The 25,237-nt window shown below is 45.7% G+C and overlaps 1 protein-coding gene and 1 non-coding gene across 6 annotated transcripts in view; one reads left to right on the forward strand and one right to left on the reverse strand.

The window, feature by feature from the left end:
- Positions 1 to 25,237, forward strand: part of TNS3 (tensin 3) — a 343,445-nt gene that overhangs the window by 28,676 nt on the left and 289,532 nt on the right. The window lies entirely within an intron of this gene.
- On the reverse strand, positions 4,879 to 5,016 carry LOC114811465. Its single transcript, XR_003759168.1, has one exon. It is a non-coding gene; the product is annotated as a small nucleolar RNA SNORA7 (small nucleolar RNA).

Below are 25,237 nucleotides of genomic sequence, written 5' to 3' on the forward strand. Positions count from 1 at the left end.
ATTTGGGAGATTGCTAGGCAGCGGATGATGATATCAGAACATTAAGCAGCAAAGCTATAGTGCTGGTAAGTGTTTAACAAATACCACAATTATTCTATATAATAATAATAATGGTATTTAAGTGCTTATTATGTGCCAGGCATTGTTCTAAGCGCTGGGTATATACAAGGTAATTGAGCTGGGCACATTCCCTGTCCCACATAGGGCTCACAGTCTTAATTCCCATTTTTCAGTTGAGGGAGCTGAGGCACAGAGAAGTTGAATTACTTGCCCAAGGTCACACAGCAGACAAGTGGCAGAGCCGCATTAGAATCCAGGTCCTTTTGACTCCCAAGCCTGTGGTCTATCCATTAGGCCACACTGCTTCTCTGTACATACTTCTCTCTCTCTTTGTCTTGGAGATCTGAACCTGAGAAGGGTGATGACCCGTGAGACTCAACCTCAGTTACAAGATACTCCTGCCAGTCTTCCGTCCTCGAAGCCAAACTCATCACAGCCCAGCTTCCTAAGAGGAAGCTTTCAAGAGAGCACATGACAGCAGGAAAACCAAGCAGTTGTGGAAGCAACTGGAGCAGCATGATCTAGTGGATACAGCCCGAGCCTGGGAGTCAGAAGGACCTGGGTTCTAATCCCAGCTCCGCCACCTGTCTGCTATGTGACCTTGGGCAAGTCACTTAATATCTCTGTGCCTGTTATCTGTCAAATGGGGATTAAGACCGTGAACCCCATGTAGGACAGGGCTCTGTCCAACCAGTTTAGCTTGTATCCACCCCAGCGCTCGACACATAGTAAGTGCTTAACAAATACCGTCATCATTAATATCCTTCTCGTGAACTGAAATGGGGCACATGCAATCTGGGAAGGCGGAGCAAAGCCCTTCAAAGGTGGATTAGTGAATCTAGAGAGAAACAAACTGAAGCCCGTTGTTGGGTAGGGTTTGTCATTATTTCTTGCCAAATTGTACTTTCCGAGTGCTTACTACAGTGCTCTGCACACAGTAAGTGCTTAATAAATACCATTAAATGAATGAACAGGTAAACCATCCTGGTTAGTAGCAGTCAGGAGGGATGATTGAATGGAATCTCCAGCAAAGGATTTGAGGAGATTGGAAAACTTAAGGAGCATATTTTAATACAGTGAACAGTGATTGGGATGCATGTGATCAGAAACTAAGGTTCATGGGCTTTTAGTATAAAAGGAGTATTTTGCAATCAGTCAGTGCGTTGACTACGCACTTGGCTGTACTCCATCACTTTGATACTCACTCACCCCATCCGCATAGCATTTTTTGAACATATGTTTATATGCTACTGTAATTTCCCCTATCCATAATTTATTTTTAGGTCTGTCTCCCCCAGTACAGTGTAAGCTCCTTGTGAGCTGCGATCCTGTCTACCAACTCTATTGTTTTGTACTTTCCCAAACGCTTAGTATAGAGAAGCAGCGTGGCTCAGTGGAAAGAATGCGGGCTTGAGAGTCAGAGGTCACGGGTTCTAATGCCGGCTCCGCCATTTGTCAGCTGTGTGACCTTGGGCAAGTCACTTAACTTCTCTGTGCCTCAGTTACCTCATCTGTCAAATGGGGATTAAAACTGTGAGCCCCACGTGGCACAACCTGATCACCTTGTATCCCCCAGTGCTTAGAACAGTGCTTTGCACATAATAAGCGCTTAACAAATACCACAATTTATAGTGCTCTGCACATGGTAAGCACCTGTGATTGACTGAACATTCACTGCGCGCTTGCCAGTGTGTGGCTGGGAAGCAGTGTGGCTCAGGGAAGCAGCGTGGCTCAATGGAAAGAGCCTGGGCTTGGGAGACAGAGGTCATGGGTTCGAATCCCAACTCTGCCCCTTGTCAGCTGTGTGACTGGGCAAGTCACTTCACTACTCTGTGCCTCAGTTCCCTCATCTGTAAAATCTTCGCTACGGCCCCACAGAGACCTCCGCTCTCTCGATCCCATCCGTCTTTCCAATAGCATCTCTCCTCACCTTGCCGCCCTGTCCTCTCTTCCCACTCTCGACGATCAGGTCTCCGCTCTCGACTCCACCCTCTCTACTCATCTCGACTCTCTCGCCCCCCTTTCCCTCCGCCGCTCTCGCTCCACTAACCCACAGCCCCGGATCACCTCCTCCGTCCGCCTCCTACGCTCCTATGCTCGAGCTGCCGAGCGCCGCTGGCGAAAGTCCAAGCACCAAGCCGACCTCACACACTTCAAATTTATCCTTTCCTGCCTTAACTCTGCCCTCTCCTCCGCCAGGCAAAGCTTCTTCTCCTCCCTCATCAACACCCATGCCCGTCACCCCCGCCGATTGTTCCGGACCTTTAACTCTCTCCTTAGGTCCCCTGTTCCTCCCCCTCCCCCATCTCTCACCCCTAATGATCTGGCCACCTATTTCCTCACGAAAATCAACACGATCAGGTCTGAGCTCCCCAAAGTCACCCCTCCGCCTCTCCCCTCCCCCCCAACGACCCCCTCCCCTACTTTCCCATCCTTCCCTGCAGTATCCTCAGAGGAGATCTCCTCCCTCCTCGCAAGTGCCACCCCCTCCACCTGCGCCTCGGACCCCATTCCCTCTCACCTTCTTAAAACCATCGCCCCTGCCCTCCTCCCTTCCTTAACTTCTATTTTTAACCACTCAATCTCCAAGGGCTCCTTCCCCTCTGCCTTCAAACACGCCCACGTCTCCCCCATCCTAAAAAAAACCCGCTCTTGACCCCACTTCCCCCTCCAGTTATCGTCCTATCTCCCTACTACCCTTCCTTTCCAAAATCTTAGAACGAGTCGTCTACAATCGATGCCTAGAATTCCTTAACTCCCATTCTCTCCTAGACCCCCTCCAATCTGGCTTCCGTCCCCTCCACTCTACCGAGACTGCTCTCTCTAAGGTCACCCGTGACCTCCTTCTTGCCAAATCCAATGGCTCCTACTCCATTCTGATCCTCCTTGACCTCTCTGCTGCCTTTGACACTGTCGACCATCCCCTCCTCCTCCATACCTTATCTCACCTTGGCTTCACGGACTCTGTCCTCTCCTGGTTCTCCTCTTACCTCTCTGGCCGATCATTCTCGGTCTCCTACGCTGGAGCCTCCTCCCCCTCCCATCCTTTAACTGTTGGAGTTCCTCAAGGGTCAGTTCTTGGCCCTCTTCTGTTCTCCATTTACACTCACTCCCTCGGTGAACTCATCCGCTCTCACGGCTTTGACTACCATCTCTACGCTGATGACACTCAGATCTACATCTCCGCCCCTGTCCTCTCCCCCTCCCTTCAGGCTCGCATCTCCTCCTGCCTCCGGGACGTCTCCGCCTGGATGTCGGCCCGCCACCTAAAACTCAACATGAGCAAGACTGAGCTCCTCATCTTCCCTCCCAAGCCCGGTCCGCTCCCAGACTTCTCCGTCACCGTGGATGGCACGACCATCCTTCCCGTCCCGCAGGCCCGCAATCTCGGTGTCATCCTTGACTCGTCCCTCTCGTTCACCCCACGCATCCTATCCGTTACCAAGACCTGCCGGTTTCACCTCTACAATATCGCCAAGATCCGCCCTTTCCTCTCCACCCAAACGGCTACCTTACTATTACGGGCTCTCGTTATATCCCGGCTAGACTACTGTGTCAGCCTTCTCTCTGACCTCCCTTCCTCCTCTCTCGCCCCGCTCCGGTCTATTCTTCACTCCGCTGCCCGGCTCATCTTCCTGCAGAAACGATCTGGGCATGTCACTCCCCTTCTTAAACAACTCCAGTGGTTGCCTATCGACCTCCGCTCCAAACAAAAACTCCTCACTCTAGGCTTCAAGGCTCTCCATCACCTTGCCCCTTCCTACCTCTCCTCCCTTCTCTCTTTCTACCGCCCACCCCGCACGCTCCGCTCCTCCGCCGCCCACCTCCTCGCCGTCCCTCGGTCTCGCCTATCCCGCCGTCGACCCCTGGGTCACGTCCTCCCGCGGTCCTGGAACGCCCTCCCTCCTCACCTCCGCCAAACTGATTCTCTTTCCCTCTTCAAAACCTTACTTAAAAATCACCTCCTCCAAGAGGCCTTCCCAGACTGAGCTCCTCTTCCCCCTCTACTCCCTCTGCCATCCCCCCTTTACCTCTCCGCAGCTAAAGCCTCATTTCCCCTTTTCCCTCTGCTCCTCCACCTCTCCCTTCCCATCCCCACAGCACTGTACTCGTCCGCTCAACTGTATATATTTTCGTTACCCTATTTATTTTGTTAATGAATTGTACATCGCCTCGATTCTATTTAGTTGCCATTGTTTTTACGAGATGTTCTTCCCCTTGACGCTGTTTAGTGCCATTGTTCTTGTCTGTCCGTCTCCCCCGATTAGACTGTAAGCCCGTCAAACGGCAGGGACTGTCTCTATCTGTTGCCGACTTGTTCATCCCAAGCGCTTAGTACAGTGCTCTGCACATAGTAAGCGCTCAATAAATACTATTGAATGAATGAATGAATGAAAATGGGGGTGAAGACTGTGAGCCTCACGTGGGGCAACCTCATTCCCCTGTATCTACCCCAGTGCTTAGAACAGTGCTCTGCACGCAGTAAGCGCTTAACAAATACCAACATTATTATTATTATCTTGGGAGAATACAATAGATTTAGTCAGCGTGATCCCTGCCCTCAAGGAGTTGACAATCTCATCTTGTCCTAAGGTGTCGAGTCGTTTCGTTTCCAACCCATAGCAACACCACGGACACATCTCTCCCAGATTGCCCAGTTTTTCTCTCTGCAATCGTTCTGGTCATGTGTCCGTAGAGTTTTCTGGGTGAAAATACAGAACTGGTTTACCATCGCCTCCTTCCGTGCAGTAAACTCGAGTCTCTGTCCTCGACTCTCTCCCGTGCCGCTGCTGCCCAGCACAGGTGAGTTTTGACTTGACTTGTAGCAGATTGCCTTCCACTCGCTTGCCACGGGCCAAGCCAGGAATGGCATGGGTAGGTCTCTGCTTGACTCTCCTTCCTGTAGCCGAGACTGATAGAGTACTGGAAACTCTCCAGGTGTGACCCCGAGAGGCTGTTGACAATCTAGTCAGCTAGATTTTCAGCACTAAAATAACAGGTGGGAGGAAGCAGTAGAGTATAAAGATGTACATAAGTTGTTTGTCACACCACACCCGTATTCAATTTATATTCGCTTAAGGTGTCAGTAGAACAAGGTGGTCCATTTAGAATAGTTCTCCTCTAACGCCAGTTGATATGTTTGAGGGTGTGTAGTGTTTGGGGCTGTGTATATAGTCAGAACACCAAAGTATTCAAAGTTTTTTTTCCCCTTCAAGGAGTAGGGTGTGGTTTTTTCTGGGGAATATCATTTGTATGAAAGACGTAGGTGCATACCTTAAGTCTTGCTTTTGCACACATACACTCATACAACAACAGTGAGAGAAAAACATTCCTGGAGGGGATTAATTTTGAGGTGACTCAGATAGACACTTTGATCCCTTCCATCTGCAGGTTGGCTTGTTTTAGCTTGTTAATATATGGATAGCAAATTCCCTTTTTCCTTTTATGTTAGGAAAATTGCTCGTAGCCCACACATGGCTCTGTAATTGGGAGAGATTGTTCATTCTTGCCTGCAGGAAGCATTTCTCTGTCTGGTGAGCTGGCGTTCCAAAGCTGAGAAGAGAGCATGAGTAAAAAGCTGTAAGCAGCAGAGCTTTAAAAACTGCTCCTATGATCAGGCACACTTTTTCTCTTCTCTCTCCTTTTTTAAGGGATACATTATACACTTCCTATGTCCCAGACACTGTGCTAAATGCTGGGGTACATATAAGCTAATTAGGTTGGACACAGTCTTTCCAGTGATGTCTTCCCCACTGCTTTCAAATGTGCTTACGTATCCCCTAGCCTAAAAAAAAAGAAACCTTCCCTCGACCCCTTGGTTCCATCCAGTTATCGCCCCATCTCCCTCCTACCTTTCCTCTCCAAGCTCTTTGAGGGAGTTGTTTACTACACCCGTTGTCTCCACTTCCTCTCCTCCAATTCTCTCCTCATTTCCCTCCAATCTGGCTTCTGCCCCCTTCACTCCACAGAAACAGCCCTCTCTAAAGTCACCAGTGCGCTTCTTCTAACCAAATCTGACGATCTCTACTCTGTCCTAATCCTCCTAGATCTCTCAGCTGTCTTTGACACTGTAAACCACCCCTTCTCCTTGAAACTTTATAGAACTATGGCTTCGCCGACACTGTCCTCTCTCTGTTCTCCTTTTATCCCTCTGACCGCTCCTTCTCAATCTGTTTTGCAGGCTCGTCTTCTGTCTCCCAACCTCTGACAGTGGAGATTGTTTTAGGCTCAGTTCTGGGCCCCCTTCTGTTCTCCATCTACACCTACTTCCTTGGATAACTTATTCGTTCCTATGGGTTCAACTACCATCTCTGTTTGGGTGATTCACAAATCTACATCTTCAGCCCTCATCTCCCTCATTCACTGCAGTCTTGATTTCCTCCTGCCTTCAGGGTATCTCTACCTGAATGTCCCACTGACACCTCAAACTAAACATGTCCAGAACTGAACTCTTCATCTTCCTACCCAAACCCTGTCCTCACCTGCCTTTCCCATCACCGTAGACAGTACCACCATCATCCCTATCTCACAGGCATTGTCCTCGACTCATCTTTCTCATTCCACCCACATAGTGTCACCAAATGCTGTCGGTTCTACCGTCACAACATTGCTAAAATCTGCTGTTTCATCTCTGTTCCAACTGGTACCACGCTGATCCAATCACTTATCCTGTCCCACCTTGCCTACTGCATCAGCCTCATCGCTGACTTCCTTGCTTTCTGTCTCTCCCCACTCCAGTCCATAATTCACTGCTGCACGGATCATTTTTCTAAAAAATCATTCTGTCCATGTTTCCCCAGTCCTCAGCAACCTCCAGTGATTGCCCATCCATGTCCACATCAAACAGAAATGCCTTGCTATTGGCTTTAAAGCACTGTCAGCTCACTCCCTCCTGTCTTACTCCACTGATCTCCTACTGTAGTTCATTCAGTCATATTTATTGAGCACTTACTTTGTGCAGAGCACTGTACTAAGCACTTGGAAAGTACAGTTTGGCAACAAATATGTGTATATACACACACACATAATCTATCCTGCACACTTCACTCCTCTTGCACCAGTTTACTCACTGTGCCTGGATCTCATCTGTCGCACCGCCAACCCCTTTCACATGTTCTCTCCCTAGCCTGAAATCCACTTCTGCTCCGTATATTCCAAACCACCACGCTCTCCACCTTCCAAGACTTATTAAGGTCACGTCTCCCAGAAGCCTTCCCCGATTAACCCCTCTTTCCCCTGGCTCACTCTCCCTTCTGCGTCATCTGTGTATTTGGATCTGTGACCTTTGGACATTTGATATTTACCCCACCTTCAACCCCACAGCAATTTTATACATTTCTTTAAATTATGTATTATAAATTATTTATGTTAATGTCTGTCTCGCCCTCTAGACTGTAGACCCGTTATGGTCAGGGACTCAATTGCCATCGAATCATTTCCGATTCATAGTGACTTTTTGGACGTATTTTCTCCAGAATGTCCTGAATCCAGAATCATCTGCCATAATCTATAACTTCGTTAGCAACTCTTCTGTTATCGTTGTTGTGGTTTATATCTATGTAACTGCCGGTCTGCCTCTTCCATATTTTCCTTGGACTTTTCCTAGCATTAATGTTTCTCCAGCGAATTGGTTGTCCTGATGATACGTCCAAAATATGCTATTCTACGCCTCAGTACCTCATCTGTAAAATGGGGATTAAGACTGGTAGCTCCAAGTGGAACAGGGGCTCTGTCCAACCTCTGCAACTTGTATCTACCCCAGCGTGTAATACAGTGCCTAGCACATAGTAAGTGTTTAACACATACCACTATTATTCTCTCTGGTAATGCTGGCCCCAGGATATCTTAGAATAGCATTTTCCAGGATTAAGCCCCTTTCTGCCCTCCACAAATAACCAAGAGATTGGGTTTGTATGACCATAGGGCTTGGTGCAGCTGCCGGGGCAATCCTCAGGTGCTCTCTGTGAGTAGAGAGTAAAGTTAAGAGGGGTAGAGAGGCAAGTACAAGCCCGGGTGGGAGGCAGAATGGAGGGGAAAAAAGGTAAAAATAGGGCAAAGATGGAGGCGTGAAAGGACAAGGAGTACTTGGGTGGAGTCAGTGGAGAGGAAAGGGAAGACTCGTGAAATAATGCTGAGGAAGAGTCAGGAGAACTGATTTGGAAATACTGACTGTGTAGTGATCAGCCGGTGATTTCCCCAGATGATAATGTTTCACAAGCATTTCATCTGGGCTGAAATGGTTATTCCACCCAGACCCTGTCCTCCTCCTCACTGACCCATCAATGTAGACGGCACCAATAATAATCATCCTTCATGTCTCACAAGTGCATAACCTTGGTGTTATCTTTGACTCCTCTCTCTCATTCAACCCACATATTCAATCCATCACTTAACTCCTGTAGGTTCCAACTTCAAAACGTCGCTAAAATCCACGCTTTCTTCTTCATCCAAACTGCTACCTCGTTAATATAGTCACTTATCCTATCCTGCCTCGACTACTGTACCGGCCTCCTCTCTGACCTCCCAGCCTCCTGTCTCTCCCTACTCCAGTCCATACTTCACTCTTCTCTCCGGATCATTTTTCTGGGCAAACATTCAAGACATGTTTCCCCACTCCTCAAGAAACTCCAGTGGTTGCCCATCCACATGCATATCAAACAAAAACTCCTCACCGTTGGCTTCAGAGCACTCAGTCACCTTGCCCCCGTCTATCGCATCTTGCTGCTATCCTGCTACAACCCAGCCCGTACACTTCGCTCCCCTAATGCCAATCTTCTCATTGTTCCTCGATCCTGCTTTACATTGACCCCGTAGCCCAGTCTTGCCTTTGGCCTGTAATAATAATAATAATAATAATAATGTTGGTATTTGTTAAGCGCTTACTATGTGCCGAGCACTGTTCTAAGCTCTGGGGTAGACACGGGAATCAGGATGTCCCACGTGGGGCTCACAGTCTTAATCCCCATTTTATAGATGAGGTAACTGAGGCACAGAGAAGTTAAGTGACTCGCCCACAGTCACACAGCTGACAAGTGGCAGAGCTGGGATTCGAACTCATGACCTCTGACTCTAAAGCCCGTGCTCTTTCCACTGAGCCACGCTGCTTCTCATAATGCTCTATGCCGTTCTGTAATGCCTTCCCTCTTCAAATCTGACAGACAATTACCCTACCCCCCTTCAAAGCCTTATTTGAAGGGACATCTCCTCCAAGAGGCCTTTTCTGACTGGTAATAATAATAATGATGGTACTTGTTAAGTGCTTACTATATGCCAAGCACTGTTCTGTGCACTGGGTTAGATGCAAGTTAATCAGTTTGGACACAGTCCCACATGGGGCTCATACTCGTAATTCCCATTTGCCGGATGAGTAACTGAGGCACAGAGAAGTGAAGTGATTTGCTCAAGGTCCCACAGCAGAAATGTGGCAGAGCTGGGATTAGAACCCAGGTCCTTCTGACTCCCAGGCCCAGGCTCTTTCCATTATATTACATTTTTAAAAATTGGTATTTGTTATGCATTTACTCTGTGCCAGGCACTGTATTAAGTGCTAGTGTAGATGCAAATTACTCAACGTTGACAGAGTCCATGTCCGAGGGCCCCCCGTCATAATCTCCATTTTACAGATGAGGTAACTGAGGCACAGAGAAGTGAAGTGACTTGCACAGTAGACAAATGAAGGAATCAAGATTAGAACTCAGGTCCTTCTGACATCCAGTCCCGTTCTCTATCCACTAGGCCTTGCTGCTGCTTTTTACATGGCAAAGAAGTGCTCAAGGGGCATTTGGGATGTACAAAGGCCGAACTATGGAATCAAACCTCTGTCCATTTAATAATAATGTTGGTATTTGTTAAGCGCTTACTATGTGCCGAGCACTGTTCTAAGCGCTGGGGTAGACATAGGGGAATCAGGTTGTCCAACGTGGGGCTCACAGTCTTAATCCCCATTTTACAGATGAGGGAACTGAGGCACGGAGAAGTTAAGTGACTTGCCCACGGTCACACAGCCGACAAGTGGCAGAGCTGGGATTCGAACTCATGAGCCCTGACTCCAAAGCCCGTGCTCTTTCCACTGAGCCACGGAATTGCAATTGAGCCAGGGGTTTTAAATGGTATATCAGTAAGTTCACTCCAGGGAGATTGACAATAGAGTGCTTAACAGCTCTTATTTTATTTATTCTCTTTACTTCAGTTTTGTCCAATAGTGTGAAATGAGCCCCATATGGGACAGGGACTGTGTCCAACCCGATTAACTTGTATCTGCTCCAGTGCTTAGAAAAGGGCTTGAAATGTAGTAAGTGCTTAACAGCTACAATAATAATAATAACGGTGAAAATGGCATCTTTCCCATTCGCTATATTTCAGTGAGGTTCTGGGTTGCGGGGAGGGGGATAGATTGCATTGCAGAGAGCTATGAACCAACAGGACAGTGGGATATTGCTTGCATCCATTGCCCTTGAAACCAGATAATTTCTTTTCTTTGTCAGGGGCAGAATAACCACTTTCTCTCCAGTAAATTTAAGATCATGGTACAGTCAACCTTAGTCACTCAGGGGCAGATTGTTGCACTTGATAGTCTTTTAATCTTGAAAATCACTTTCCCTTTGCCTCAGTCAGTTCAGTCAGTTGTATTTATTGAGCACCTACTGTGTGCAGAGCACTGTACTAAGTGCTTAGGAGAGTAGATATTACCTGTCCACAACAGGTTTACAGGCTAGTATGGTGTTCTGCACACGGTAAACATTTAATAAATACCATTGTTGATGAATTGTCTCCAGTCCTTGGTAGTAAATGAAAAAAAAATCAGCTTTGGGGCTAAAATGGGTGGTTTGGATTCTCAGCCCATTTTGCTATCTGTGCTGTTTCGGCCCACCCCATCATAATCCCCCCCCCCCCCCCCACTCAAATTATAGACAAAGCTTGACTTCATTTTGAAGTTCAACAAGTAAACTGTTCATAAAGTTTCAAAGGCACGAGAATAGTAACACCCAGAAGTCCTAAGAACTTTGCTGAATTTGATTATTTAATTTGGGCATCCTGCTCTGAATGCCGCATCAGTAAATCAGATGGGGACGGCTCTACAGAAAGGGGGCTGTGCTGGAAACCAACTCAACATACACTTTATTTTACTTGTGGCATTCCTCTAAAATTGGCTACCTTCATTAGAAGTTGAATTGTTGAAAGCAAGAGTATTTTCTTAACCTGTTTTAAACTCTGTACACATTTTTTTGATGTCCCCTGGATGTAAATCATGCTAATTGAGAAGGGAACTAGATATGTTTTCAACATGGCTCCATAACACAGAGGTGTGAGGAAAGAGTTGTACTTTCCAAGCGCTTAGTACAGAGGAGCAGACTGGCCTGGCGGAAAGAGCCCAGGCTTTGGAGTCAGAGGTCATGGGTTCGAATCTCGGCTCTGCCACTTGTCAGCTGTGTGACTGTGGGCAAGTCACTTAACTTCTCTGTGCCTCAGATACCTCATCCGTAAAATGGGGATTAAGACTGTGAGCCCCACGTGGGACAACCTGATGCCCCCGTGTCTACCCCAGCGCTTAGAACAGTGCTCTGCACATAGTAAGCGCTTAACAAATACCAACATTATTATTATTATCGTTACAGTCCTCTCTGCACAATAAGCACTCAGTAAATACGATTGAATGAATGAAAGAGTTGCTTTCCTTCAGATTTGCAAGTGAATTCCCATGTTGCCACAGTTGAATAATACACATTTAGAAATCACTTGGTTGTTTTTTTCAGGAAATCTGTCCAACCTCTGTCAAGCAAACTGTTGAGCTAAAAAAATCTGGTATTTAACAAGCTATTGACAAAATTGCCCCGGAGCTTCAATTTTAAACAATCCGTGATATTTTTTAAGTGCTTACTATGTGCAGAGCACTGCACCAGGCGCTTTGGAGAGCTCAATGCAACAGAGTTGGCGGAAATGTTCCCTGTCTACAAAGAGCTTATGATCTTTTAATTATTAAAGAAACATATCGGGTTGATTTCCATAAAAGCAATGAGCTTCCAGCTGAACGTGAGCTTCATGGTTTAAGCCGTATACATTCCAGTTCGGTCATCTTTGTGACTATCGAACTTGAAAAAAGTGACAGTTCCCAGATAGTTTCAGTTACGTTCAGTAGATGAAGTAATAGTATTTATTAAGTACTTTCCGTGTACAAAGCACTGTACTGAGCACAGAAAGAAAATGAGCAGTGGTAAAGAGCTCTGCCACTTGTCAGCTGTGTGACTGTGGGCAAGTCACTTAACTTCTCTGTGCCTCAGTTACCTCATCTGTAAAATGGGGATTAAGACTGTGAGCCCCACGTGGGACAACCTGACTCCCCTGTGTCTACTCCAGCGCTTAGAACAGTGCTCAGCACATAGTAAGCGCTTAACAAATACCAACATTATTATTAATTAGATATGGTCCCCATCCTGAGGGGGATCAACTGGTGAAAATGGCAGTATTCTTGTTCTTCTTCTATGAGTAAAGGTTTAAGTAGAAGTATCTACTAAGTGGAGAGAGAAAGGGAGGAGCAGTTTTCCAACCTCTAATCCTTCCATCCTGAAAGACTTAATGAAAGGCTGGGAATTGGAATTTTGTTCTCTACTGAAGGGATTTTATTTATGACCAAGCGAAAAGTCAAGCCTGAGACATCCCTGTGAACCTGCTGTCTACTTTCTAATGTGGCTCAGTGAAAAGAGCGTGGGCTTCGGAATCAGAGGTCATGGGTTCGACTCCCGGCTCTGCCACTTGTCAGCTGTGTGACCGTGGGCAAGTCACTTAACTTCTCTGTGCCTCAGTTACCACATCTGTAAAATGGGGATTATCTGTGAGCCTCACGTGGGACAAACTGATTACCCAGTATCTGCCCCAGCGCTTAGAACAGTGCTCTGCACATAGTAAGTGCTTAACAAACAGCAACATTATTATTCTAGTCCAGAAGAATCCTATTTATATGGATTCGTAGAACCAAAGGAAGGTATTAGATTGTGAGCTCCCCCTGTAGACCGTGAGCTCCTTGTGGGCAGGCATGTGTCTGTTGTTGAACCAAATTGGACCGATTCTTCAAAAAGAAATGGGCTTGCTCTGGGATATGCTGCAGCAGCTTTTCTTTAGATCAGTGGGTAGGCTAAATCCTTTGACAGGTACTTAATGGGTAATTAGAGGGAAAACTAAGGATATTAGTGAGTGCCCAAATCTGTAACCGTGAGGGTGAATATCGAGTGAGACAACCGTTCTTTCTAATATTCTTTTACGTGGCTTTTGGAGGCAGGAGAAGTTGAAAAATTGAAAAATCACTACCAGACAGCAGAACTGACCTTTGCTCCTGCAGCCTCTTGAAGAGGTTCTTAAAATTCCTTGTTTAGTTGTGATTATACTTTGAGTTACTCTTATATAGAGATTAAATGGTGATTTTGTGATGTTTAATTTTGAAGTCTATAATGTAAAATATTCATATAATTTTTCTGTTGGTTCTGGAACAGATCTTAATTTAAGTCTGTAAGTCCAGGGGAAAACATACCCCATGGTACAATTACTCAGAATATAATCATATTTTCTAGGACCGTAAGCCCAATATATCATGAAGTAGGCTTGTATTCGTGAGTCCCAGCTTCCAGACCTACTAATTTTAGAAATAGAAAGTCTTTCGTGATTAAAATAAGAAACTCAACTTGATATTTGTTTCTCTGTGGAAAGTCCCTTTTCAGAAGGACAACAGATGTCCTAGTGTTTTCTAAACTAGTTTCAAGCTGTAGCAGTTTGGATGTGATTGGGAAAGACAGATCCAGTATTTTTTTATATATATTTGGCTAACGCTAACTTCTCAGTCCTTAATCCTTTAGGCTTTATTTTACTCTGTCCATGTTGAAAATATTTGTGTTTAGCTTTTCAAGGACACCATGGTCTTCTCTGAGAAAAGTCATTCTACATTTGGAAAGAGAGCAGGGACAAAGGAAAGAACCCAAAGCTTTGTTTCCAGATCCAAATCGAGTGCCAACCCTTTCCTGGAGACTTGAAATAATTTGGTCATCTTTAATCTCCAATTTTTGATGAAGTCTGTGCCCTGATTCAGTCAGTGATACTTATTGAGTGCCTACTGTGTGTAGAGCACTGTACTAAATGCGAGGGAGATTACAAATAATAATAAACAGACACATTCCCTGTGTCCACACGAGCTTACAGTCTAGAGGGGGAGACACATTAATAAAGTAAATTGCAGATATGTATGAAAGTGCTGTGGGGCTGGGGGGCGGTGAATTCATCCGTTCAATCATATTTATTGAGCACTTACTGTGTGCAGAACACTGTACTGAGTGCTTGAGAGAGTACAATACAACAGAAAACAGTCACGTTTCCTCCCCGCCACAAATTTACAGTCTAGAGAGGGAGAATAAAAGGAGCAAATCAGAGAGATGCAGAATGGGTTGGGAGGATTCCTTTAAGAATTAGGGTTTCCCCAACCCACCTTAGTATCTTTCATATTTGAAGGATAGGAGTACTTCATTAATTATTTTGTTTCTGAGGGAAGGTGCCTAATTTTGTGAGAACTCTTTGCCGGCATAAGACAAGTATGTACCTGCTGCTTTTCCTGCGTCCCCCAGACTTCATTTTTCTCTCTGGAACCCTTTCTTCTTTAAATGATCACTATCCTAAGGACCAAATGGGAGAACTCTGGCTCTGATAAGAAACCCTTATTTCTTGAGTTACTCTACTTCAGCCAGAAGTTTCAGAAAATACAGTTTTCCTCTTTGGTTCCATAGTAGATGTGCTATCATTCTCCCTTTTGAGTTTCCCATCCTCTCTCCCTATTTTTTTCTCTTGGTAGTATCTCCCTACCACTTGCCTGTGGTTTTTTTTCCTGCAGCTTGTTGAATGTGCATCTTTGTCAAGCTGTTCTAGGAATGTTCTATGAGTTTTTTCTCTGTGGGTGTGAATGTGAACATATTCCCCTCTATGCCATTCTGAGCTTTGTGTCCATGTATGAGTGTCCATCCCTATAGGTGTATCCACCGTATGGGTGGTGGTTTTCATTGCCTGAGATCTCCTGGGCCCTAATCGAGGGCGACTGTGTGCATGTTCCCTGTATGTGTCTCTCTTTATGCAGGTGCTTGTGTGTCTCCTTAGGGTGTGTGTGTGTGTGTCACTGGAGGGGATGGGAGGTAGAGAAAGAGGTGAATGTGATGATGGCATCTTGAGGAGACCTGTGGGAACTGACCCACAACACACCAGGTCACTTGCCCTGGCCACTTTGAAGGCAAAGTAACAGAAAATAAGAGGTCCATAAATCTGCCCCTAGGGCTCTGGGCCTGTAGAAGGCAGGCCGAACAGGAAAGGGAGGAGAAGGAAAAGCTGTTCATACAGCTGTGTTCTATGCTCAGGAAAGCCTTCCGTATCTCCTTGTCAGTGCTGAGGGGGCAGGCCGATCAATAAGAGGAGGGAAAAAGCCAATCCTCCACTCCTTTCTTCACTCACACTCCAGTGATGATGATGATGACAATAATGATAATACTAACAATAATAATAATTATAGCGAATTTTGTTAATTGCTTGCTAAATGCCAATGAGACTGGGGGTGGATACAATAGATCAGACACAGTCCCAGTCTCACATGAGAGTCGTCGCCCAAGGGGAAGGCAGAACAAATATAAAATCTCTGTTTTACAGATGAAAAAGCTGAGGCACAGAGAGGTTAAATGACTTGCCCAAGGACCCACATTCGGCATGTGTCACGGTAATAGATTAGAACCCAGATCCCCCGACTCTCAACCTGTATCCTTTCCACTAGGTCAGGCTGTTTTTTAACCGGCCACCACCTGTTGGTTTTGCTGTTACATCTTTTATCTGGAGAAGGCTAATGATACCTAATTGGAGATTAGAGAAGTTAAGGACGTTAGGAAGGGTGTGCATCTATAGCCAGGATGGCGAATATCAAGTAGGGCAGCTGTTCTTTCTAATAACTTCTGGCATGACTGTTTAAGACAGAACAGTCGTTAGCTGAGAGGAGTCATTGGAGTCTGCTGAATAGATACCGGTCGTGGATTTTTGTGTATTTGTATGTAAGGGCCTGAAACCTTAGAATAGAGCAGTAGCCGTTGTGGAGGACAGCCTTTCATTATAATTGAAATAATTCTGTCAGTACATTGGAACTGTCCTAAGAACAATGCCCAAATATCATCCCACCAATTTGAAATTCATTGGTGGGTTTCTCTTCATTTCCTTTTGCTTTGTGTTGAGTCGTTTTTTTCTCTTTCTTTTGATAAAGATTTTTACTTTTGCGGGCTCCGAGTGAGAGGGAAGGCTGTATAGGGTTGTAAGGGTCAACTTCCTTCCCATGTTCTATTATCCAGGAAAGATAAAGTCCTTTTTTTTAATATATATAATGGTATTTGTTAAGGACTTAGGCACTGTAGGAGGAGGAGTAGTAGGAGGCACTGTACTAAACATTGGGATAGATGCAAGCTAATCAGTTTGGACACAGTCCAGGCCTCACCTGGGGCTCATAGTCTTAATCGTTGTTTTAAAGATGGGGAAAGCAGCATGGTCTAGTGGATAGACCACGGGCCTGGGAGTCAGAGGGACCTGGGTTCTAATCCCGGTTCGGCCTCTTGTCTGCTGTGTGACCTTGGGCAAGTCACTTCCCTTCTCTCGGCCTCTGTTACCTAATCTATCACACGGGGATTAAGACTGTGAGCCCTGCGTGGGACGTGGACTGTGTCCAACCTGATTAACTTATATCTACCCCAGCACTTAGAGCAGTGTTTGACACAATGTAAGCGCTTAACAAATTCTATCATTATTATTACAGATATCTGAGGCACAGAGAAGTGAAGTGACCTGCCGAAGGTCACAAAGCAGGCAAGTGGCAAAACTGGGATTAGGCAGGGAAAGTGCAGTGATGTGTTCAGAGCAGACAAGCATGGCCTAGTGGACAACACAGCACTGGGAATCAGGACACGGGTTGCTAATCCCTGGTCCACCTGCCAGTTCTGTGCCCTTAATCAAGTCACTTAAATTTAAATATCTTCTCTTCCTCTTATACTGTGAGGCCACTGCGGTACAGAGACTGTGACCAAACCGATTATCTTGTAGCTACCCCACCTCTTGACACATAGAAAGCATTAAACAAATATCACAATTAATATTAATAAACATTCAGCTGTCTGGTTTGATCCAGCTTGCTTTAGTGAGGGTTGGCACTCCAGTCTCACTTTATGCCAAGGCTCTTTCTAGCTCGCATCCTCTCATTCAAAATTCAGATGCAAAATGCCTTGTCTCAAGAGAGTCAAGTCCAGCTTTTATTTTTATGCTGTATTCAGTGCACTAAAGCAGAATTGGCAGTTTGCAAGAAAATATACCTAACCAATCAATGTCATAGTTCATTAAGTTATTCTTTTTTTAATTGTGTTTGTCAAGCGCTTACTATCTGCCGGTCGCTGTACTAAGCACTGGGGTAGATGCCAGATAATCAGGTTAGACGCTATCTGTCCTACAAGGGGCTCACAGTCTTAATCTCCATTTTACAAATGAGGTAACTGAGGACCAGAAGGTGACTTGCCCAAGGTCACAAAGCAGAAAAGTGCTGGAGTTGGGATTAGGACCCTGGTCCTCCGACTCCCAGGCCCGTGCTCTTTCCACTAGGTCGCGCTGGTCCTCTATACAGTTCTGCCATATACCTATTTTCACTTTGTGTTTTGGCTGGAAAGTTGCTGGAAAATCAGGAAAATTCTGCCCACAACACGAGCCTTCTTTGCTCTAATGTCAGCAGTGTCGGAAGAAATGGCTGATTCACATGGATCTGGCATTAGATTGAGTAGTACAGCATGAATTTTCCCATATGTGGGATTTTGAAAATATGCAACCCCTGCTTTATGGAACTTGGAAGCTCTTAGCTCCCTTCTAATCAGTCAATCAATGGCATTTATTGAGTGCTTACTATGTACAGAGCACTACAGTACTTGTGAGAGTACATTACAATAGAATCGGTAGGCACGATCCCTGCCCACGAAGAGTTTACAGTCTAGTGATTCAAATTGCACCCACCATCCTAGAACCTGTCCATTAGACATGATACACAGTTGATTGAAAAGAGGAAGACAGGCATTTTGTCCTTAAGAAGCAATCATTATAAAATCTGTTCATGAAATAGCAAGAAAATCCTTTCCTGTCGAGGCATACTGTGTAAGGCCTTTCCCCATCAAAAGCAAACTGTTCCTTGGATTTGTTTCGTTCATTCATTCAGTAGTGTTTATTGAGCACTCACTATGTGCAGAGCACTGTACTAAGCGCTTGGAATGTACAATTCAGCAACAGATAGAGACCATCCCTGCCCATTGACAGGCTTACAGTCTAATCGACAGGCGTACAGTCTAATTGATTCGAAAGTGACTGAAAATTTCCCATTGCTAAGGAACTTTGGTACACTCAGTTCTGCTAGAATGCATTTTCACTGCACATTCTGACTCGAACATGGTGGTAGAATCAGGGCCCTATGTTCAGCTGATACATATCTCTTTGGGTACAATATGGCAGGGTGTTGGAAGAAGGCGCGAAATGGACACTCTTGAAGTTGCCCCGGAGGAAAGTTCTAAAGTGAAAGATTTTCCTTAAGGTTAGGTCTACAAAAATGCTACCCCTTTGTTACAGGAGAGCAGGACGCCCTACCAGAATCCATTTCTTAGGGCCCCGTGGATGCAGATGTTTCAGTCCTCTAGAAAAGGCAAGGGCAAATTTTGAATTTATTGGAAATTGTGTTGCCTCCCCAGGGGTTATTGCAAATCATACTGGAGCTCAGTACCACCAAATGTATTATGACTGTTGCTGACAAGTGTTGATAAGTGGAAATAAATTTATGTAAAAGCAGGTTCTTTCTGATATACCCCCAAATTTGTTTTTGCCATTGTGTTTAAATTTTGATTCTGAAGCACCAAATTAAGATTTTTTTTTTTTAAAGTTTCATTTTGGGAATTTTGCCCAAGTCCCAAAGATGATAGTCATTTTGGCTTCCCAGAGGAAAGCTTCCTAGCTTTCCCCCGCTGATCTTGCCTCCGTGCCCTTAAAAAGCCCTTGGAAACAAGCAGGGTCACGGTGAAAAATGGAAATCCAAGCAGATTTTGACCCGAAGTCCTGTGGTTTCTCTTTTTAAAGCGCTCTGACATTTGCAACTGACACCCAAAGCCTGGAAAAGATTAGTAAACCCAGATCAACTGATTAAAAGTGAGATTTCCCTATGTGGAGGGCCCCGCACTAATACCTGGAGAAGGGCTCACAGCTTTTCGCCCGTCCTTCCAGCTTTGAAACAGCCTTTACTACATGAAAGCTGTCATCAGAAGAGGGTCATTCAAACTTCTTAACTGTTTCCCGGTTTGGCCATTGACTTCTTTGGGGAACGATATAGCTTTATTTATTGCTGTATTGTACTTTCTAAGTACTTTGTACAGTGCTCTGCACACAGTAAGCGCTCAATAAATACGATTGAATGAATGAATGAATTCAGATGGAAGGCACTGTGGAGAAGCAGCGTGGTGTGGCCTACCAGATAGAGCACAGACCTGGGAGGCAGAAGGACGTAGGTTCTAATTCTGGCTCCGCCACTTGTCTGTTGTGTGACCTTGGGCAAGTCAGTTCACTTCTCTGGGCCTCAGTTACCTCATCTGTAAGATTAAGACTGTGAGCCTTGTGTGAGATAGGGTCTGTAGCCAACCTGATTAACTTGTCTCTAACCCAGTGCTTAGTATATTACCTGGCACATAGTAAGACACTTAACAAATAACAAAAAAGGCAGGCTAAAGGAAAATATTAGATTGCTAGGTCCTTGGGGGCAGAAATTATTTGCCATTTCTTCATGTGCTGTAAGTATAGGAAGTCTCTCCTCTAAGCTTCTTGTGAGCAGGGTTGTGTTTACAGTCAATATCATTGATTCCAAAGCAGCGTGTCCTAGTAGAAAGAGAAGGGGCCTGGGATTCAGGGGACCTGGCTTTTAATCCCGGCTCTGCCACTTGTCTGCTGTGTGACCTTGGGCAAATCACTTAACCTCTCAGTTACCTCATCTGTAAAATGGGGATTAAGACTCTGACATGTGACAATGTTTGGTTTCACCTCTTTCATTCCTCTGACTTCTAGGAAATTTTAATTTAGGTTCATGTATTGTTTTCACCGTGAACAGTTTGATGATCCCCAACACCTTCATTTGTTGCATCCCGAGGTCTTGAAATGATAGGTATTCATGCCAGTGCATCAATCTGCCCCTGTTTTCCCAGATTCTCTTGCATTGTGATTTGCTTTTGACGACCTTTTTCCATCAGAGCTCTTGGGAAGCCAGCCCCTGTACAGAGTGGCTCCGCGGTAGCCAAACCTGTCCTGGAGTGGTAGGGTATAATCAAATGCCCAGCCACCCCAGGTCCCCTCCCTTCTCTCTTTCTACTGCCCACCCCGCACACTCCGCTTCTCTGCCGCCCACCTCCTCATTGTCCCCCGTTCTCGCCTATCCTGTCGTCGACCCCTGGGCCATGTCCTCCCGTGGTCCTGGAATGCCCTCCCTCCTCACCTCCGCCAAACTAATTCTCTTCCCCTCTTCAAAACCCTACTTAGAGCTCACCTCCTCCAAGAGGCCTTCCCAAACTGAGCTCCCCCTTTTCCCTCTGCTCCCTCTGCTCCCTCCCCTTCACCTCCCCTCAGCTAAGCCCTCTTTTCCCCCCTTTCCCTCTGCTCCTCCCCCTTTCCCTTCCCCTCCCCTCAGCACTGTACTCATCCGCTCAACTGTATATATTTTCATTACCCTATTTATTTTGTTAATGAGATATACGCCACCTTGATTCTATTTATTTGCTATTGTTTTAGTGAGATGTTCATCCCCTCGATTCTATTTATTGCTATTGTTCTTGTCTGTCTGTCTCCCCCGATTAGACTGTGAGCCCGTCAGAGGGCGCAGGGACTGTCTCTGCCTGTTACCGATTTGTACATTCCAATCGCTTAGTACAGTGCTCTGCACATAGTAAGTGCTCAATAAAGACTATTGAATGAATGAATGAATGAATGGATATCTTCAAGACTCGGTTAGGCCCATCGGGACATGCCCTCCACGGAATTTCCCTGTCAGCCTTTGGTTCACACCTACGCCACTGTTGGAGGAGGGAGGAAAGATTTTGTGGGGGAAATCCACGATATTAAAAACTGTGGAAAAATGGGGAGCAGTGTGGCCTCATGGAGAGCGCAAAGGGCTGGAGCTCCGGGGACTTGGGTGCCACTCCTGGTTCCACCACTTGCCGTATGACCTTGAGGAAGTCACGTAACTTCTGTACTGCAGTTTTCTCATCTGTAAAATGGAGATGTAATACCTTTCTCCCTTCTGCTTAGACTGTGAGCCCAATGAGGAACTGTGTCCATCCTGATTATCTTGGATCTACCCCAGTGCATAGTACAGTGCTTGACAAATAGTAAGCTCTTAGCAAATATTATTATTGTCATTTTTATTATTATTGAAACTGATACAAGTTTAATTTATGTTTGGCCGTGCTGGGACTCAGTCCTGACATAAGGTAAATTAGCGGTTTGTAGCTATGGCACCTCTGTACTGGTAGTTGATAATCTCAGTGGTCTTATTGTCTTTGATTAAGTTAACCACAGTACCACCGTGCACGAAAAAGTAGTATAAATCTCAAGTGAAGACTTTCAGCAATTGAACCCTAGCATCCCTTTCATTTCAAATTAAGCCCTTAAATTGGAAATCGGAGTGGTATCTGACACGCTGATGATTAAGCAGCATGGTGAACAGCTCCTAGAATGCAGCAGGGTGGCGATTCTTGTGTGAAAGACATTTTGTGGTGCATAGTGGGAGAAGAGTGTTTCCTTGAATGTTGGATTAGACTGCCACCTTGAAGCAGGTGTGGAAGGTTTTTGTAATTCCTGACTATGGGGGCAGGATTTCAAAGTGGCCGTTTCTTGGGCACGGCCCAGCGACTCAGAGGGCCTAATCAGATTTCCAGAGTTTCCATGGAGGGGATTTGGAGGCTGCTGAAGTGCTCCCTGTGCTTTTCACCTCCTTCTAGTCTTCCGTAGCCTTTTCTGAATGTTCACGTACAGGCAAAACAGCTGGACTAGCCCATCAGAAAAGCGGGGCTAATCTGATGGGCTAGCGCCTGAGTGGCCTGGTCTGGCTCCAGGTGGCTATTTACTTGCTTGGAACTAGGAGCAAGCAAGAAGCCGTGAGGAGCCAGGAAGGAGAATGGCAGAGGAAACAAGGAGCATTATCAAGTCCTGAACTCTCAGCCTCCTTGCCCCCAACAGCTTTAGTGTTCAGGCTGGAATTTTCCAGTAATGATTTTGAAGCCGGTCTGGCCTTCACCAGTCCATGAGTTTATATGAGATTACAGATGAACCATTTCTAGGCATAGACAGCGCGTCTACCCTGCAAGGAGCTCACTGGGAACTAGTTAGAGTGACCATTATAATCCTAACTCGTTCCTCTAATTTCCTTTAGAATAACAACATGACTGTATCTGAGGGGGCCTCTTCTCCCAAGGTCCCTGGCAGCTCTCTGGTTTTCTGACTAAGATGGACGCTTGGGGTTAATAATAATTATGTCACTTGTTAAGCGCTTCCTATGTGCCAAGCACTGTTCTAAGTGCTTGGGGTAAATACAAGTTTATCAGGTTGGACACAGTCCTTCTCCCACATGGGGCTCACATTTTTAGTCCCCATTTTACAGTTGAGGTAACTGAGGCCCAGAGAAGTGAAGTGACTTGCCCAAGGTCACTCAGCAGACACGTGGCAGAGCTGGGATTAGAACTCAGGTCCTTCTCACTTCCAGGCCTGTGTTCTATCCACTAAGCCACTAGTGAAGCCAATTAGCTGCAGTGTCCATACTCTCTGCTGAGGTGGTTGTATTTCATAGTGTTTGTATTCTCTTAGGGGACAAGAACCTAAATTTCTCTGGATTTGCTTCTTGGGTCCAGGGATTTAATCCAGTAACTCAGGGTTTTTATTTTCCTGATGTTACATTTTCTAGCAGAAACTTAGAGCCCTGGCATTAAGACTCATTTACCCTTTGCAGGTCAGAGTCCCGGGAAGAAAGGAACTGTTTTGAACGGTCTTATCATTTCAAGATCGGAAACACGTGAATAAGACTCAGAAAGAGGAAGCTGAGGAAGAGTGCACTGTGCCTTCTGGTTTTTACAGGTTAGGTTTTTAATAATTTGCAAAGAAAGAAAAGGACTAGCCGTGAGCCTCATGATCTCAAACCCGTGGCCCAGGGCTTCTTTTATTTTTTCATTCCCAGCCTCACCACTTTGGTCAGTCTGTCGCCCACTAGATTGTTAGCTCCTTGAGGCGGGTATCAGATCTACCACTTTATTGTATAGTACTTTCCCAAGTGCTTAGTACAATGCTGTGCACACAGAACTCAAGAAATACCATTAATGGAGTGACCCTGGCCTGCTTGCTTTTCGCCATGGAGGTCTGTTGTTGTCTGAGCTCTTGCTGAAGTTATTCTAACTTCTTGTTGCTGCTGTAACTACTGCATTGGCTGCTAGCCTGTCCCATTGCTAGCCTGAACATGAGTTTCTTCTGGACTCTGTTTCTCCTCCTCTCCCCCGTGCTTCCTCTCTGTCCTGTATTCTGAGCAGCCAGTTATCCTTATGCTGGCTCCTGATTGACAAGGGGTCAGTAAATTCATATTACTGCATTTTCATGGCCACGGTATGCCGGAAATTGTCAGCGAGACATACAACCAGGGGTTTTTTTGTGGTATTTGGTAAGGATGAACAGTAAGTCAGGCCCTGTACTAAGCGCTGGGGTAAATACAGGCTAATCAGGTTGGACACAGTCCATGTCCCACTTGGGGTTCACAGTCTTAGGCCCCATTTTATGGGTGAGAGAAGTGAAGTGACTTGCCCAGGGCCACCCAGCAGACAAGTGGTAGAGCTGGGGTTGGAACCCAGGTCCTTCTGACTCCCAGGCCCATGCTGTATTCCCTAGGCCATGCTGCTTTTCCAGTCTCCCCACCCGTCAGCGGTTTTGGAGCACTGGAGGACATGTCCATCTTTCATGACGAGGGACAACCATTTTCCATGGATGTCCAAGGAGTCTGCAGGGACAGGGCCATCAGGAGCCCTCAATCTCACTCCGCTGCAGTGATTGTGTCTGCCTGGGGCAAACCTAACAAAAGATTGGAAAAATAAAGTTGTAGATCCTAACAGGTCTTAATGGGGCTAATATCTCATTCAATTAGCTAGGTAATAACTGGGGTATTTGGTATATCGTATTCTTTTGGTCGCCCTTGGACGTGAAAGGATCAAAGATTGTTGTGGGAAGGTTATACAAACAGCCATCTTGGGGATTATTCTGTTTGATGTTGATTTTTATGTCCCTGAGATCTTGTGTATATCTTGAGATCTAGGAAATTCTCCAAAATACCACAGTAAACAGAAAATGCAGCCTTGAGTCACATCTTTTGTTTCCTACAGTGATACCTTTGTGTTGCTGGGCTGATTCACAGATTCCCAGCTAGGGCTCTCAGCCTTGAGAACAGAATTTTCCATTATGTGGTGACACATCTGCTCATTCAGAAAGCACAGTCCTATCCAAGAAAATGATCCCTGTTCTGCTTGGTGATTTAGATTTCAGGATTTCAGAGAAGCAGCATGGCCTGGGCCTGGAAATCAGAGGATTGGGGTTCTAATCCTGGCTGTGCCATCTACCTGATGTGTGACCTTGAGCAAGTCACTTAGCTTCTCTCTGCCTCAGTTTTCTCCTCTGTAAAATGAGGGTTAAATACCTGTTCCCCCTCCTATTTAGCTGTAAGCCCCATGGAGGACAAGGATTGTCTCTCACCTGATACCTCGTGTCTATCCCAAGGCTTAGTACAGTACTTGGCACATATTAAAGTACTTAAATAACAAAATTATTATTATTACTAGGAATGAAAAAAAAATTGACATTTGGCTTCGAGATGGACAGAATTTCTCCTATCATCGCAAATGAATCGATGAACAAGGACTTTACTCACAAGTGTTTATTCTAAGGAAACCTCTGCCAGCCCCAATTCAGTTCATCTCATTGGTCCAACTCTTAAGGTGACTCAAGTAGCCGGTGGAAGAGTCCAGCGTGGGGCCTGCCACTGACTCCCCCTTCTAGACCGTGAACCCGTTGTTGGGTAGGGATTGTCTCTCTCAGTTGCCGA

The sequence above is a fragment of the Ornithorhynchus anatinus genome, chromosome 4 (genome assembly GCF_004115215.2).
Source record: "Ornithorhynchus anatinus isolate Pmale09 chromosome 4, mOrnAna1.pri.v4, whole genome shotgun sequence".
NCBI classification, from domain to species: Eukaryota; Metazoa; Chordata; class Mammalia; order Monotremata; family Ornithorhynchidae; genus Ornithorhynchus; species Ornithorhynchus anatinus.